General features: G+C 42.1%; 1 long non-coding RNA gene across 1 annotated transcript; it reads right to left on the minus strand.

The window, feature by feature from the left end:
- Positions 1-2,079: 2,079 nt before the first annotated feature.
- LOC138846220 (uncharacterized) lies at positions 2,080-14,502 on the minus strand. The gene is made up of 3 exons (XR_011383678.1): positions 13,901-14,502; positions 6,399-6,450; positions 2,080-2,176 (listed from the first exon to the last, which is right to left on the minus strand). It is a non-coding gene; the product is annotated as an uncharacterized lncRNA (long non-coding RNA).
- Positions 14,503-16,225: the final 1,723 nt, after the last annotated feature.

Here is a 16,225-nt window from a genome sequence, read left to right on the forward strand (position 1 = left end):
TTGTTATCTCTCTAAATACAAAGATCTGATAAACTCCCCCCCCCCTTTTTTTTTATGGACAAAGCAGCTCCCTACTTAGTTGCTATCAGCCAGCTAAGCTCAGAGTTGTGAAAGGATATTGGAAATAATAAAAAACGAATGAGTTTGGAAGATTAGTAGCAAATGCTATTCACTGTGACTTACTTAGGTGATCAGGGCACGGTTCTATAATGCAGTTAGATGTGTGACTTCCAGCTAAGTCTGCCAACATGCTGGAGCGTTCCAAAGGAAATAAAGTCACTTTGGGAATCACAGAAGATCATTTCATGAATTAACTTTGGTCAGCGTGGGAGTTAACCAGGTCCACCGGGATTTGTCTCCCTCCATTTTTCCTGGTGGAGGTGGCCTGGTAGAGGGGCCGATGGTCTAAGTTCCAGGGACGTCCCTCATGCTCACCCACTGGCCTCTGCTGAGAAATAGAACCCGTATTAATCCTTGGCTGTTCCTGCCTGCCTGCTCCTGTGGCCGAAGACATCTGCCTGCTCTTGCTTTTTTTTTTTTTTTTAATTAACGGAAAATTCATATAACATAGAATTAACCATTAAACTTTTAAAAGTTTATAATTCAGTGACATTTACCTCATTCACGATGTTGTGCAACCATACCTCTATCTGGTTCCAAGACATTTTCGTCACTTCAAAAGGAAATCCCATACCTATAAAGCAGTATGCCCACTTCCCCCTCCAGTTGTGTGGCTATTTTGTTTGATTGACATTTGAGTTGTTTCTGCCTCCTGGCTATTGTGAATGGTGCTGCAATGGTGCATGTCTATGACTTTGTTTAGGAATCATTTTCCAATTTTTTTCAGCTGTGTACAAGAGGACTTCAAAATGTTCTCAGAAAATGGAATTAAAACAAACATAAGTTCACTTTGGTACAAAACATTTTTGAAATCCATGCCTATGAAGGTCTTCAAAAAGTCTGCATAAAATGTGTCTATGACAAAACTGCATGGATTTCAAGGTTTCTTACACTAAAATAAATTTACCTTTTAATTCCATTTTTATGACTTTTAAAATTATAATTTCTTTTTAAAAATTTTATTATTTCTTTTTCATTTGAGAGGCAGAAGAGACAAAGGGGGAGAGCTCCCATCTGCTGCAACAAATGCTGGCCACAATGCCCAGTGGGGTCCAAGTCAGAAACCAGGAATTCAATCCAGATCTCCCACATCGGTGACAAGAACTCAATGACTTGACCCCTCCTGCTTCCTCCCAGGGTTGGCATTAGCAGGGAGTTGGACTCAGAAGTCAGAGGTGAATATCAAACCCAACTACTCTGATGACCTGAGGTCTTTAACTGCTAAACCATTTAAATGCCTGCCCCACCACAAACGTTTAAAAGTATATTTGTATGTGTGTGTACAAAAGTTGAGTAAAGGAGGGCCTGGTGCTGTGGTGTAGAGGGTTAAGCCACTGCCTGCAATACCAACATCCCTAATATGGATATCGGTTCCAAACCCAGCTGTTCCACTTTCTGATCCAGCTCCTTGCTAATGTGCCTGGGAAAGCAATGGAAGATAACCCAAATTCTTGAGCCCTTGCACCCACATGGGAGACCCGGAAAAAGCTCCTGGCTTCTTGGCTTAGGATTGACCCAATTCTGACCAGTGAGGCCATTTGGGGAATGAACCAACAGGTGGGAGATTCTCTCCCCCGCCTCCTATAATTTTGCCTTTCAAATAAATGATAAATAAATATTTTTTAAAAAGGAATATATTCATGGTTGAAATAGCATATCCTAGGGTACATATTTTCTGCTGTGTCATGACAATTCTATATTTAACTTTCTGTAGAACCTCCATACTTTCTCTAGAGGCTGTAAGATTCATATTTCACTACTGCTTTTTCAGCCCTGAAGATACACTGATGGAGAAGACACCATCTCTAATTTGCTTCCTCCTGGTATGGCAGAATTGAGACATCAGCACCTTCTGCTTTGTGAATCCCAATACTCATCATCCCCTGCCCTCAGCACCCAAGGCAGAAAGTAATAGAGCAAACAGTACAAAGACCACCAAAATTCAAATAAATAATTTATTACCATTTCAAAGAAAGCACCTGATGCGCCTGAGTCTCTTCTCAGATATCAGTGGCTCTTCCAGTCAAGAGGGCAGCCTCTGGAAGTCATCAGTGTTCTAGCAGGTAGGGAAAGCAAGCATGGGAAATACTTGGTAAATATCCTAATATATTACCTTGCTAGTCTGTGTTTACAAAATGGGAAGAAAAGAACACAGCAGCTGATTCTGGATGTTATGGATGAGTGTGGGAGAATTAAGAATGTGGCCAAGGTTTCTGGAAATTGATAGTAGTGACAGGAAATCAGAAAGCAGAACCTGTTAGTGGAAAGATGTCAAGTTTCATCTTGGAATCCTGTATCTTTAGGTTAAGACATAAAAGTGGCAAGGATTTGAAAATATCACCAGAGGGTGTGTGAAATGGCATATTGTGGAATCTAACCTGGAAGTATGTGAGAATACAAAGGGGAGATACGTGGTGACAAACTTAAAAATTCAAATCATTAGACATCTGTAAGATTGAAAGGCAGTTGTAGACTGTCACTGCAGCCATATAGAGACCAATGGTTTTATGGAGAGCTAAAAAAAACTGGACAAAATTAAATATATATTGCACTTGAAACCAATGTAGAAATGAGAAGAGAATGAAGACCTCACAGGCCAGGAGTAGAGCCTGATGAAATGGCAGAAGCAGCCACTTTTCATACAGGGTGTTTGTTGACCCCTACAAGGGCAACCGAAGGGTCCACTTGAATGGTGCTTCTGATGGCCTGGTGTGGCTTGGAGTACAAGAATTGGAATACTTGGTTGGCCAACTTGTTTGGAAACTCCATCAGTTTTATCCTTAGAGGATGCATGGACCAGAAATAGGTCTTCCGAAGGACTTCACCTCAACTACAAGTCAACTCAGTTCTTGAATTTAGAGGAAGGTCATCCCTGTCAGATTGCAGACACTACTTTATGGAAAAAGGTAACATTCTAAGCTTCACATTATTTCTACATGCTGTTTTGAGAATACCATACCCAGCAAGCACATTACACACACAAACAGGAACAAAAGGAAGCAAGAACAAAGGTAGATTCCAACTTACAAAAGTCTGCCTTATAGATTTTCTATGATGCAAAATAGAGACACATTCAGTGGAAACCATGCTTTGAATTCTGAATTTTGGTCTCTTCCCAGGCTAGTAATCTGGGCTACAATGCTCTCACATAATGCTGGGCAGTGGCAACAAGCTGCAGCTCTGGTCAGCCTCAGTATCATGGGGTGAGCACCCATGCCTACAGTACACTGTAATGTTTGGAAAGTTAGCTGTGTTAAAATGCATTTTCAACTTGTGATCTTTTCAGTGGACAACAGATTGATCAGTATATCACCGCATCAAAAGTCAAGGAACATCTATACTTGTGTTCAGGGACTCTTATTGTATTTTCTATTCATTAAAAATTGTAGAATGACATACACTTGAATATTTCTGGAATGCTGGGAATGTGTTCTTTCTTTTTTTTTAATTTCCATGATCTCTTTATTCAAATAACTTCTAAAATGAGTCTGTCAAGAGTAAAAATTCCAGAAGGAAGATCAAAAATAGGAACGTGCGTTGTGTCTTAATAGGTATTATGGTCACATATTGTATTTAGTTTGTGAAACAGTCAAAATTGTGCACAGTCAAAATTCCCAGTACATATGGGCACATGCTGAGAAACGTCCCCTTTTTTCTCCATTTATAGAAAAGAGGCAACACTGAGCTAATATTTATATAGATACAGGTATATAGAAAGATATGTAGAGAGACACAGATGCAGATATTTTTGCAGAGACTTTATATGTGTGTGTATGAATGCAGATATCTAGTTTCTGGGTGAAAGGATATGTGTATATTTTTATTGAATAATAAGTTACATTCAAAAGAGTACAAAAATCATAAGTGTACAATTTGATAAATTTTGACAAAGTTAATATACCCGGGAACATCCAAGTCAGACCCCTACATTTTTAAGTAAACTCCCCAAGGTGGTAGCCTTCTTTTTGGGATATTTAATTATTACAATAATTTGGGGAAGGGTGGAAACATAGTGAAGTAGTTGAGAAGACACTTGGGAACCCCACATCACATGTCAGAGTTCCTGAGTTCATGTCCTGGCTCTGCTTTTGATTTTTTCATGCTAATGCACCCTGGGAAGTAGGGGATGATGATTCAGTCAATGCTTCCTATGTGGGAGATCTAGTTTGAGTTCCAAGCTCCTGGTCTCAGCCTGGCCCAGTCTCAGTTATTATGAACATTTGGGAAATGAACCAATGGATGGAAGATCTCTCTCTCTCTCTCTCTCACTCTCTCTCTCTCTCTGTGTGTGTGTATGTGTGTCTCTGTCTCTCTCTCTCTCTCAAATAAAATGAAAACAAAAATAAATTAATTTGGAAAAAATGACATATTTACATATTTGAGTCTTCCAATCCATGAGTATGGTATACCCTCTATTTTTTTTTTTTTACTTTTATTTAATGAATATAAATTTCCAAAGTACAGCTTGTGGATTACAATGGCTTCCCCCTCCCCATAACTTCCCTCCCACCTGCAACCCTCCCCTTTTCTGCTCCTTCTCCCCTTCCATTCACATCAAGATTCATTTTCAATTCTCTTTATATACAGAAGATCAGTTTAGCATATATTAAGTAAAGATTTCAACAGTTTGCACCCACATAGAAATACAAAGTGAAAAATACTCTTAGAGTACTAGCTATAGCACTAAATCACAATGTACAACACATTAAGGACAGAGATCCTACATGAGGAGTAAGTGCACAGTGACTCCTCTTGTTGACTTAACAAATAACACTCTTGTTTATGGCATCAGTAATCACCCTAGGCTCTTGTCATGAGTTGCCAAGGCTATGGAAGCCTTTTGAGTTCACTGACTCTGATCATATTTAGACAAGGTCGTAGTCAAAGTGGAAGTTCTCTCCTCCCTTCAGAGAAATATACCCTCTATTTTAATCTTCTTTTAATTTATTTCAATCAAGTTCTACACAGTATAGTCCAGTAGAACTGTATGAACTAGAAATTAAATTTTCATTTTCATGTATCATATATTTTACAGTGGCAATTAAAAAAAAAGGAAAAGAAATAGGTGAAATTAATTTCAACAATTAATTTAATTCAGTCCAATACATCCAAAAGACTATAATCTCAACATGCAATCAATACATAAAAATTAGCAGTTACATATTTTAAGCTTATCTAATATATATATATATATATTTAAAGATTTATTTATTTATTTGAAAGTCAGCGTTAAACAGAGAGAGGAGGAGAGGCAGAGAGAGAGAGGTCTTCCATCTGATGGTTCATTCCCCAAGTGGCTGAAACAGCCAGAGCTGTGCCCATCCGAAACCAGGAGCCAGGAGCTTCCTCCCGGTCTTCCACGTGGGTGCAGGGGCCCAAAGACTTGGACCATCTTCCACTGCTCTCCTAGGCCATAGCAGAGAGCTTGATTAGAAGCAGAGCAATCGGCAGTCGCAGCCGGTGCCACGGCTCAATAGGTTGATCTTCCACCTGCGGTGCTGGCACACCGGGTTCTAGTCCTGGTCAGGGTGCTGGATTCTGTCCTGGTTGCCCCTCTTCCAGGCCAGCCCTCTGCTATGGCCCTGGAGTGCAATGGAGGATGGCCCAAGTCCTTGGGCCCTGCACTCACGTGGGAGACCAGGAGAAGCACCTGGCTCCTGGCTTCAGATCAGCGCGATGTGCTGGCCCCAGTGCGCTGGCCAAGGACCTGCATTGCAGATGACAGCTTTATCCACTATGCCACAGTGCCAGCCCCTAATCTAATATGTATTTTGCATTTGAAGTAGACCTTAATTTGAATGACCTACATTTCAGATGTTTAATAGCTTTATGTGACTGATGATTCTAGTATCAGGCAGCATATTCAATAGTTTTCAGTATAGAGAAAATTATACATATTTGTTAAATACCCTTTCTTGGTGGGATGAGCAGTTATGAACTCAGAAATCAAGTGAAAAGTGGCCTGGGATTATTTTCTGAAAAAGCATGACATCCCTAGGCTGGGTTCCTTTAGCCATCTGAGATGTTAACTATATTTTTCTGTTGGATGATTATGAATTCTATTTACCCCTCCATATAACTCTTCCTGTAATCTTACCCTTGTTGTATAATTTAAAGGCCAATTTCAGAAGTGCAGTTTTTGGGAGAAGCTATGGTAAACATAACAGTTCTGACCATTAAAAATCAAGACTGTGGCCCACAGTCATTTACCCACTCACATCCTACAAGGAGAATTTTAACTCTTATGTTCAGATGATCTACGCATCCCCAAGACTTGCCTTTTATCTGTTGTCCATTAAGATAAAAAGTGTTGCCTCCTTATGCAGTCTCCTTGGGAAGAAAGACATTGTGCACAAGTCAGCTTTTCAGGTAATTAAGACTTACTCTTTTGAACATTTTTTGTAAATTATACTTTTATAAAAATAATTTAAATGCATTACATATTTCAGAATCCCTTTGACAGACTGTATTAAACTTCATTTGACCTTTTATTGATGATGCATGTCACATATGAATTATAATAATTGTTCCGTGTTGCAAATCATGTTTGCTCTCATGGGAAATTGCAATGTATAAATCTGGGTCTTTCGTTAATGTAGGCTGCTGTTATTTTTTAATTCTAATTTCCAGATTGGTTCTTAATGTGTCTTTTTCCTTCCTTGTTTTATATGATTAAAGTCAGACCTTCTTCCTTCTATCAGATGCCTAGCCCAGTAACGTCAGTAATTTTCTGAGTCAAAAAGGAACACGAAGGTCAAAAGTCAATAGTGGAGACATAGAGACACAAGGATGGTGCATTTCTAATTTCTAGCTTCCATTCGGGACCTGGAAAAAGCAGTAGTTAAGGTAAAAGGTAGGTTGCGTAGTAAAGAAATGAGGCATAAATAGAGCCTTGGATTAGACGTAATAAATACTGCAAGAAAAGATTATGAATTTTTACTTCAGAATATTGGGACAGCAATTTTGAATATACAAAAGCTTTGCTAACCTCCTGATCATGCTCCAGGTAGTTGAGGCTGTTGGCCACTTGTCATTTAAATAGTTACCACTTTTCCTGCAAAGTTATAAGCTATGACTAATATATTATTTGTCCACGTGGGATCAAACTATCAGAACTTTATTTTCTTAACACATGATTCATAGGTAAAGTATATGGTTGCCGTTCCAGTTCCAATTACTTTGGAGAAGTCCCTTCACTTCTCTGTCATTCAGACTATTTGAAATTTAGTAGGGTAAATTTAGTAGGTAACAGTGTACAGATATGAGCCCTAGTATTTCCATTTTAGGCTCTTTCTGACTGTCAAATAAATATATCACAGTGTGCTTAATCTCAAAGAAGCAACGTGTGAGAAGCCAGCGGACGAACGGGAGTTTCCGTTTAGGGCTGGGGTTGGCCAAACACGCTTGTTCCTAAATGAATAGAAAGGATTTCTGATGAAGATAAAATATTTTGGAGAAAATTCCATCATCTTGCCAATTTTTTTCCCTTTCAGACTAGAAAATGAAATTCTGGCTTTGTGGTGAGGTATGAGGCTGGACCTTGGGAACTTCACCTCCCATGGTTCTTCTACTCCAAGAGTCACAGGGTGGCTTTTTCTCACACTCAGAGTCAAGAGGCAGGAACAATGGTAAGTCGAAATCTGGTGATGGAGACCAGACAGGGAGCTGCTTATCTGAGGTGAGATCATTGTGCCAAGGCTACAAACTGTAACTCACTTAATCCTTGCAAAGGGATTATTGTCTTTGGTAAAGAAGGAAACTCAGTGACACGCAATAATTTACCAAAATTATGCGGTGAGAAAGACAGGATTTCAATCCGAATCTGCCTTGATTCTGAGACCATCCTCTGCTGCTTTCCCAGGCACATTAGTAGAGAGTTAGATTGAAAGTGGAGCAACCAGGACTTGAACCAGTGCTCTGTTATGGGATGTAGGCATCACAAATTGCGGTTTAATCCGCTGTGTCACAACATAGCCCATTTAAATTTCTTTTGTGAAGGAGAATAAAATTCATCCATAAAGTAGGTAGTGCGCTGTTATGTTAAACCATATGGTAGCCTTGATTTTGTAGTTTAATTTTACATGAAAGCCCAAAAACAATATGGCATCCCTGGTTCTCAGAGATGGAGGCAGCTTTGCGTTTACTACTCAGCCATTCCTGGGTGTCGTCTCTATCCAAACATCTGTAATTCAGGCATCAGACGGAAGGAAAAAAATGGACAGAGTGCACGGCCATTGTCTTATAAGACAATTGCAAGAAGGCTTCCAGAAACTTCCATGTTTTATCCTACTGGCCAGAATTTGGCCATATGCACACCCTGCCGTGGTTTGAATGTGATTCGCAAAGTTCACGTGTTAGGAAATTAATCCCCAATGCAACAGAGTTGAGACGTGAGACTTTTAAGAGGTGAGTGGGTGGGGCTGGCATTGTGGCATAATGTGTTAAGTTTCTGCATGCAACACAGGCATCCCATATGGGCTCCATCCAGCTCCCTGCTAATGTGCCTGGGAAAGCGGCGGAGGGTGGCCCAAGTCCTTGGGTCCATGCACCCACATGGGAGACCAGGATAAAACTCCTGACTCCTGACTCCTGGCTTTGGCCTGGTCCAGCCCTGAGCATTTGGGGAGAGAACCAGTGAATGGAAGTTACCTCTCTCTCTCTCTCTCTCTCTCTAACTTTGCTGTTCAAATAAATAAAATAAGTATTGAAAAAAAAAAGGTGAGTGGGTGATGAAGGCTCCTAAAAGACAAGTTCGACCTCTCCCTCTTTTTCCCACCCCCTTGCCCTTCTGCCTTCTTCGAGAATGAATTTCTGTTCTTTATAAATCACCTAGCCTCAGGCCTTCTGATATAGCAATGCGCAATTAACTGAGACACACCCTTAGCACCAAAGAAAGGCTGGGCAGCTGAATGAGTCACTGAGAATTGTATTTGTGCGAGACAGGAAGACAAACGGAAGGTGGGTGATGGATACTGGTGCTCGCTCCTCCACAGCTCCTGGCTTTCCATCTGGCTGTTTCCCTAAAGAATTAGAGACTCATGGCCTCGATCTTCAAAATAGACAATAAGAGGACCGTTTAGCATGACAGTTAAGACCCCAGTTGGAACTCCTGCATTCCATATTGGAGTTCCTTGATTCAGTACCTGGCTCCATACCCAGTTTTAGGTTCCTGCTAATGGAGACCTTTTGAAGCAGCAGGTGATGTTCAAATGGTTTGGTTTGGTCACCCACCTGACTTCCCACCTCCTAGCTTCCACCTTGACCCAGCCCCAGCTGTTACAGACATTTGGGGAGTGAACCAACAGAGGCAAGCTGTCTATATATCTCTTTCTGTTTCTCTGCCTCTCAAATTAAAAAAATAAGATGATATGCTACAGGGCCAGTGCTGTGATGTAGTAGGTTAAGCTGTCACCTGCATTGCTGGCATCCCATATGGGTGCCAGTTCAAGTCCCGGCTGCTCCACTTCTGATCCAGCTCTCTGTTTATGGCCTGGGAAAGCAGTAAAAGATGGCCCAAGTCTTTGAGCCCCTGCACCCACGTGGGAGACCCGAAAGAAGCTCCTGGCTTCTAGCTTCAGATCAGCCCAGCTCTGGCAGTTGCTGCCACCTAGGGAGTGAACCAGCAGATGGAAAACCTCTCTCTCTCTCTCTCTGTCTCTCCCTCTCTCTGTCTGTAACTCTGCCTTTCAAATAAATAAATAAATAAATATAAGAAAAAAAGATATGTCATTTGGCATTAAAAAAAACTTTTTGAACCCCATGTGTAAATGAGTGGACTTCCAAAAGTTCCTGGAAAATGTGTATTATGAAAAAGTGATGCATGGATTTCAAAATTTTGGGCACCAGATTAAATTTATCTTTTAATTCCATTTTTTGACAAATTTGGAGGTGTATTTATGTATACACATACATACATAATGTTTATATTTGCTACATCAAATGCTTACATATTCATATATTATATTATTACATAGATAAATATGTTAGATGCCCTTATATCTGTGAAAATAACTTCAAATAAGTTTTTGAAGTTGGTAAATATATAACATATACAAAAGCACATAACATTGAACCGTATACATTAATGAATTTTCCACTGTAGTCTGAATGTTTCTTCTCACTATCCCAATTTATCCCAGCATGAGGGTACTTGTCGGCTGTCAAGAGGTTAGAGCCCACATCACTGGGATTAGCACCCTTTAAAACAGGCCACAGGCCGGCGCCACGGCTCACTAGGCTAATCCTCCACCTTGCGGCGCCGGCACACCAGGTTCTAGTCCCGGTCGGGGCGCCGGATTCTGTCCCGGTTGCCCTTCTTCCAGGCCAGCTCTCTGCTGTGGCCCAGGAGTGCAGTGGAGGATGGCCCAAGTGTTTGGGCCCTGCACCCCATGGGAGACTAGGGTAAGTACCTGGCTCCTGCCTTCGGATCAGCACGGTGCGCCGGCCGCAGCGCGCCGGCCACGGTGGCCATTGGAGGGTGAACCAACGGCAAAGGAAGACCTTTCTCTCTGTCTCTCTCACTGTCCACTCTGCCTGTCAAAAAAAAAAAAAAAAAAAAAAAGGCCACAGAGAGATCTCACGTCCATCTGCCCTTAGAGGTAACAGCGAGAGGGTGGCTGTAAATGAACCAGGAAAGGGACCCTCATCAGACACCAAATCTACCAATTCCTTGATCTTGGACTTTCCAGTCTTCGGAACTGTGAGAAATAGATGTCTGTGGCTCACCAGTGCTTTTTTGCCTGATATGTGTGACAGCAGCTCAGAATGACTAAGGCATTGTCCTCAGGTTCGTGCTACCTACCACCCAGGTCACGGAATAGAGCAGTGCTGGCCCCAGAAGCTCTCCGGTGCTGCTTGCATCACCAGAAGCCCCACCCTTTTAGTAACAACCACGGCGCTGAGTCATGACCATCTTAGGGATGCTCTATTTGGCGATAGACGTTCTAATACCATTACCTCCTCCACCAGTTGTGATTTTGAGTGAACCATTGAATCATCCATGTATGTATGTAGCTGGAAATGTTCACATTAGGTAAAATGTATATTACGTGTGTGCACGTGTATATTACATGTGTGTATGTGTGTGTACGTGTGTGCATGTAATAAAAAACTCCAACTAAAGATTATTTATTTATGTGAAAGTCCGAGTTACACAGAGAAAGGAGAAGCAGAGAGAGAGAGAGAGAGAGAGAGGTCTTCCAGCCTATGGTTCACTCTCCAATTGGCCACAATGGCCGGAGCTGTGCTGATCCGAAGTCAGGAGCCAGGAGCTTCTTCCAGGTCTCCCATGTGTGTGCAGGGGCTCGAGAACTTAGGCCGACTTCTACTGCTTTCCCAGGCCACAGCAGAGAGCTGAATCAGAAGTGGAGCAGCCGAGTCTTGAATATGGGATGCCAGCACTCCAGGCCAGGGCGTTAACCCGCTGCGCCACAGTGCCAGTCCCTTAAGTGATATTTAAGATTATCTCTAGCTTTTAAAGTCTATTTTATACATGTGGATGAACATTTGCAGGTTTCTTTTTTGCTTGTTTTAATTTTTAATATGTTAAGTGTTCTTCCTGAAAACTTTTGGCATAACACCACTACTTACTCCCCCACCCCACCCCACCCCACCCCCAAAAAAAAAACAACCTGACTAGTTAAAATAACTAAAAATGATGCATCACAATCAGAAATAAGTTTTGGTCTATTTAGAAATAAAGTAACAAACCTCATAGAGTAATGTTGCCCATAGGGGGTAAATTTCTTTATGCTTAATAATCCTGAAAGAGATGCTGTGACTCCTGCATTTATTTGTTTTTGGAGATGCTGCTGTAATTAAATCCCTGGTGTCCAAGCTCCGTTAAAGTGGCCAGGCATGAAGGAGACCTGGCTTGTTGCATCAGATAATTAAAACGTGTCAAGAGAAGGCTTGGCTCAAAGAAGTAGTGTCAATGCATCTTATCTCTTTCCCTCAAGAATCTAACTTGAGTTGCCCTCGTTCCAGAATCATCTAGGAATTGCAATAAATACCTTCCTTTTACCGAAGCTTTCTGATTTTAAGAACTGGAGTCCGAATGCTACAGGTAATCATCAATATGAGTTTATCATTCCTGTAAAAGCAATAAAAAATAGAGGAGAAAAGGTTTTGGGAAGAGAGAAGTAGAGAAGTCATAGAAATGAGGGTAAAGAAAGGGTGATGGGCACCGGCACTGTGGCATCATAGGTTAAGCCTCCACCTGTGGCTCCGGCATCCCATACGGGCTCTGGTTTGTGTTCTGGCTGCTCCATTTCTGATCCAGCTCCCTGCTAATGTGCCTTAGAAAGAGATGGAAGATGGCTCAAGTGCTTGGGCCCCTGCATCGACATGGGAGGCCTGGAAGAAGCTCCTGGCTCCTGGCTTCTGCCTGCCCCAACCCTAGCTGTTGCAGCCATTTGGGGAGTGAACCAGCAAATGGAAGATCTCTCTCTTTCTTTCTCTCTCTCTGTCTCTGTCTCTGCTTCTCTCTCTGCCTTCCTCTCTCTCTCCATAACTCTGCCTTTCAAATAAATAATCTTTTTTTAAAAACAAGATAAATTTATTTTGGTGCAAAAAATTTTGAAATCCATGTATATGAGGGATCCTCAAAAAGTTCATGGAAAGAGCATATTGCTAAAAACACTATGGAAAGATATTAAAAACATTTTTGCGTCAAAATGAGCTCATCTTGTAATTCCATTTTCCACAAAGTACCTTCCTATACCTAGAACCAATTAACCGATGTTGACCACACATCAGTCACCCCTGGACAAAGGACAGTGGAGGAAATGACCTGTGTTTTAACTGTCCTATGAACTGTGAATTAGTAGCACTCACTGGAAAGGTTTTGCAAACCTGCTCATTCACTAGGGAAACCTCGCAGGGCTGGCTGTAATTTATAGAAGCCCATTTATCCATGCACATTGGAAACAGGAAGAGGAGAGGAGACTGCGGCATTGTTGTGTGGGTGACCATACCCACATTCCATCCAAAAGCAGTGCCCTGGGGAGAGTGTGAGGACAGAAAGAGCTCTACCAGTCCCTCCAAGGAGAGGAGTGAGTGCACTTCATTGCACTTTTTAGGAGGAGCAGAAGTAGTCAAGACCAGGAGTCCTGTGGGAACATGGTACCAGAGGATGTGGTTTTTAATTGGGTGAAGGAAAGTCCTAAAGGAGCTGTCATCCCACTGGTTGTACCTTTTTTTTTTTTACTGAATTACTAAAGTTATATCTCCTTTTCTTATCGTTTTCCCACATTGTTGTTCAGCATTTAGTTACTTTACAAAGTTTCTACATCAGGGTCTTATCTTTCAGAAACTCTGTTAGGCTGTATCTGAAAGATGCACCCAGGGCTGGCGCCGCGGTTCAATAGGCTAATCCTCTGCCTGCGGCGCCGGCACCCCCAGTTCTAGTCCCAGTCAGGGCGCCGGATTCTGTCCCGGTTGCCCCTCTTCCAAGCCAGCTCTCTGCTGTGGCCCAGGAGTGCAGTGGAGGATAGCCCAAGTGCTTGGGCCCTGCACCCCATGGGAGACCAGGATAAGTACCTGGCTCCTGCCTTCGGATCAGTGTGGTGCGCCAGCCGCAGCACGCCAGCCGCAGCGGCCATTGGAGGGTGAACCAACGGAAAAGGAAGACCTTTCTGTCTCTCTCTCTCTGTCCACTCTGCTTGTCAAAAAAAAAAAAAAATGCACCCAGAAGATGTTCCCCTTGTGTGGTGCTCTCTCCCTTGGAATAATAGAGATAATCACAATAGCCAAGTAATTAACAAAAATGACTACCACTTACCAGACTTCGTTCTAAAAGCCTTAGATACATTTGTTTGCTTTTATCCTCACAATAATCCCTTAGAACAAGTATTCCATCCACATTTTATGGAAAAAGGAACGAAGAGTTATTCTAACTTTGTCAAAGCCATAGAGCTTATGTGTGGTAGAATTAGAATCCATGGTTCCATTTTTGGTTTACAAGGCACACGTTGATGACAAAATTATTTACTTTTCACCCCTCCGTTAGGCTACTTTCCAACCCTGGGAGAAATCAAGGAACATGCCTTGGCCAGAAATCTCAGGTCACAAAAGCCAGTGAGTCTTCCAAGTTGAGAGCAAAGCTTCAGCCAACATATTAGTTTGTTTCTCTTGTACAGTGATCAACCACAAAATCCTGTAACACTGGGATTAGCAAGCGGTGAGGGAGGCTATCTGCTGATTCTGACCAGGCTTGCCTCCGTGTCTGAGTGTTGTCAACCTGGTGAGCCGACTCAGTAGGGCCTTTGCTAGGACAAAGAGGCGACTTGGCTGTGTTGCGTGTGTCTCTTCTTCCAGGCAGCTAGCTTGGGCATGTTCTCATGGTGGTAGCAGAGGCATGAGAGAACAAGTCCCATTGTGCAAGCCCATTCCAGAACACTGCTTGTGTCATTCTGCTCACATTCCGCTGGGCAAAATAAGCCAAATAGCAGAATTCAGTGTCAGGAGTTCAGCCTGGTCACCGCAGCTCCTACCTTACCCTAACAGTTTGTGTGATGTTGGCTGAAGGATAAACATAGAGACCAACAGAAAAGAATTGAAAGTCCAGAAATGAACTTGCACATCTATGCTCCACCAATTTGCAACAAGGATGCAACACCATTCCATGGGGAGAGTAATCTCTTCAATCAATGTTGGGACAATTGAATTTTTATGTAGAAAGGTATGAAGTTAGACTCCTACCTCACATCACACACAAAAATGAACCCCAAGTGGATTGAAGAGTTAAATGTTAAACAGTTAAAACTATGAAACTCTTAGATCAAAGCATAGAGATGAATCTTTATTATCCTTGGAACTGGCAATGGTCTGATAATGAAAGCGTGAACATCAAAATGAAAAAAAATAGACAAATTGGATTTCATCACAATTTTAAACTTTTGTGTATCAAAGGACATTATTGAGAATGTAAACACAACCAAGAGAATGGGAGAAAATATTTGTAAATCATCTATCAGACAAGTCTGTAGTATTCCAAATAAGCAAAGAACTCTCCTACACTCAACCCAAAAATAAATCCATTTAAAACTGGATAAAGGTTGCCCGGCGCCATGGCTGAATAGGCTAATCGTCCGCCTTGAGGCGCCGGCACACGGGGTTCTAGTCCTGGTCAGGGCGCCGGATTCTGTCCCGGTTGCCCCTCTTCCAGGCCAGCTCTCTGCTGTGGCCCGGGAGTGCAGTGGAGGATGGCCCAAGTGATTGGGCCCTGCACCCCATGGGAGACCAAGAGAAGTACCTGGCTCCTGCCATCGGATCAGCACGATGTGCCGGCGGTAGTGCGCCGGCCGCGGCAGCCATTTGAGGGTCAACCAACGGCAAAGGAAGACCTTTCTCTCTGTCTCTCTCTCTCTCCACTCTGCCTGCCCCCCCCAAAAAAAAATAGATAAAGGTTGGGACTGGCATTGCGGTGCCGCAGGTTAAGCCACAACCTGCAGTGCTGGCAGCCATTATGGGAGTTCCAGTTTGAATCCCAGATGTTGTGCTTTTGATTCAGGTCCCTGCTAACATAACTGAGAAGGCATTGGAAGATAGGCGACATCTGCATTGTGGGGATGACTAGTGTCTTCATTCGCAGTATCACCAATATAACTGCTATGAATTTGGTGCTTCGGAAATTTGCATGGCCAAAACTTCTATTTACTGATCCAAAGCAACAACTCTACATTGCTAGAACCACGAATCAGCATTGGATTCTGGAGTCCTGGAGTATTAAGGGCTGATGTAAGCATTAGGTGTGATGACTCTCATTTTAGAGAAAAAGCAAGTATTTTTTCCATTTTAAATCTGGAGTAATTATTTTATCTATAATTCCCTATAATAGTGTTGTTAATCATCTCCAATCCTGGTAAAGCATAGCATAATCTAGTATCTAATTTACCATCTTCATCTCTTAGAATTCTATGGTAGATACTCTACCTTCAAGTGCAGCAAGTTGATTTTGTAATTGCTGGATTAGAAGTGAATACTGATTAAAGAGTCTGGGTCTTCTCATAGCCTCCTCCTTCAAGGTCTCTCCCCTTGCCTGCTTTATGAACAGCTATTCATCCTTCACATGTCAGGTTAAATATTACTATATATGAAGACTTCC

This window comes from Oryctolagus cuniculus, chromosome 17 (assembly GCF_964237555.1).
Source record: "Oryctolagus cuniculus chromosome 17, mOryCun1.1, whole genome shotgun sequence".
In the NCBI taxonomy this organism is placed as follows: Eukaryota; Metazoa; Chordata; class Mammalia; order Lagomorpha; family Leporidae; genus Oryctolagus; species Oryctolagus cuniculus.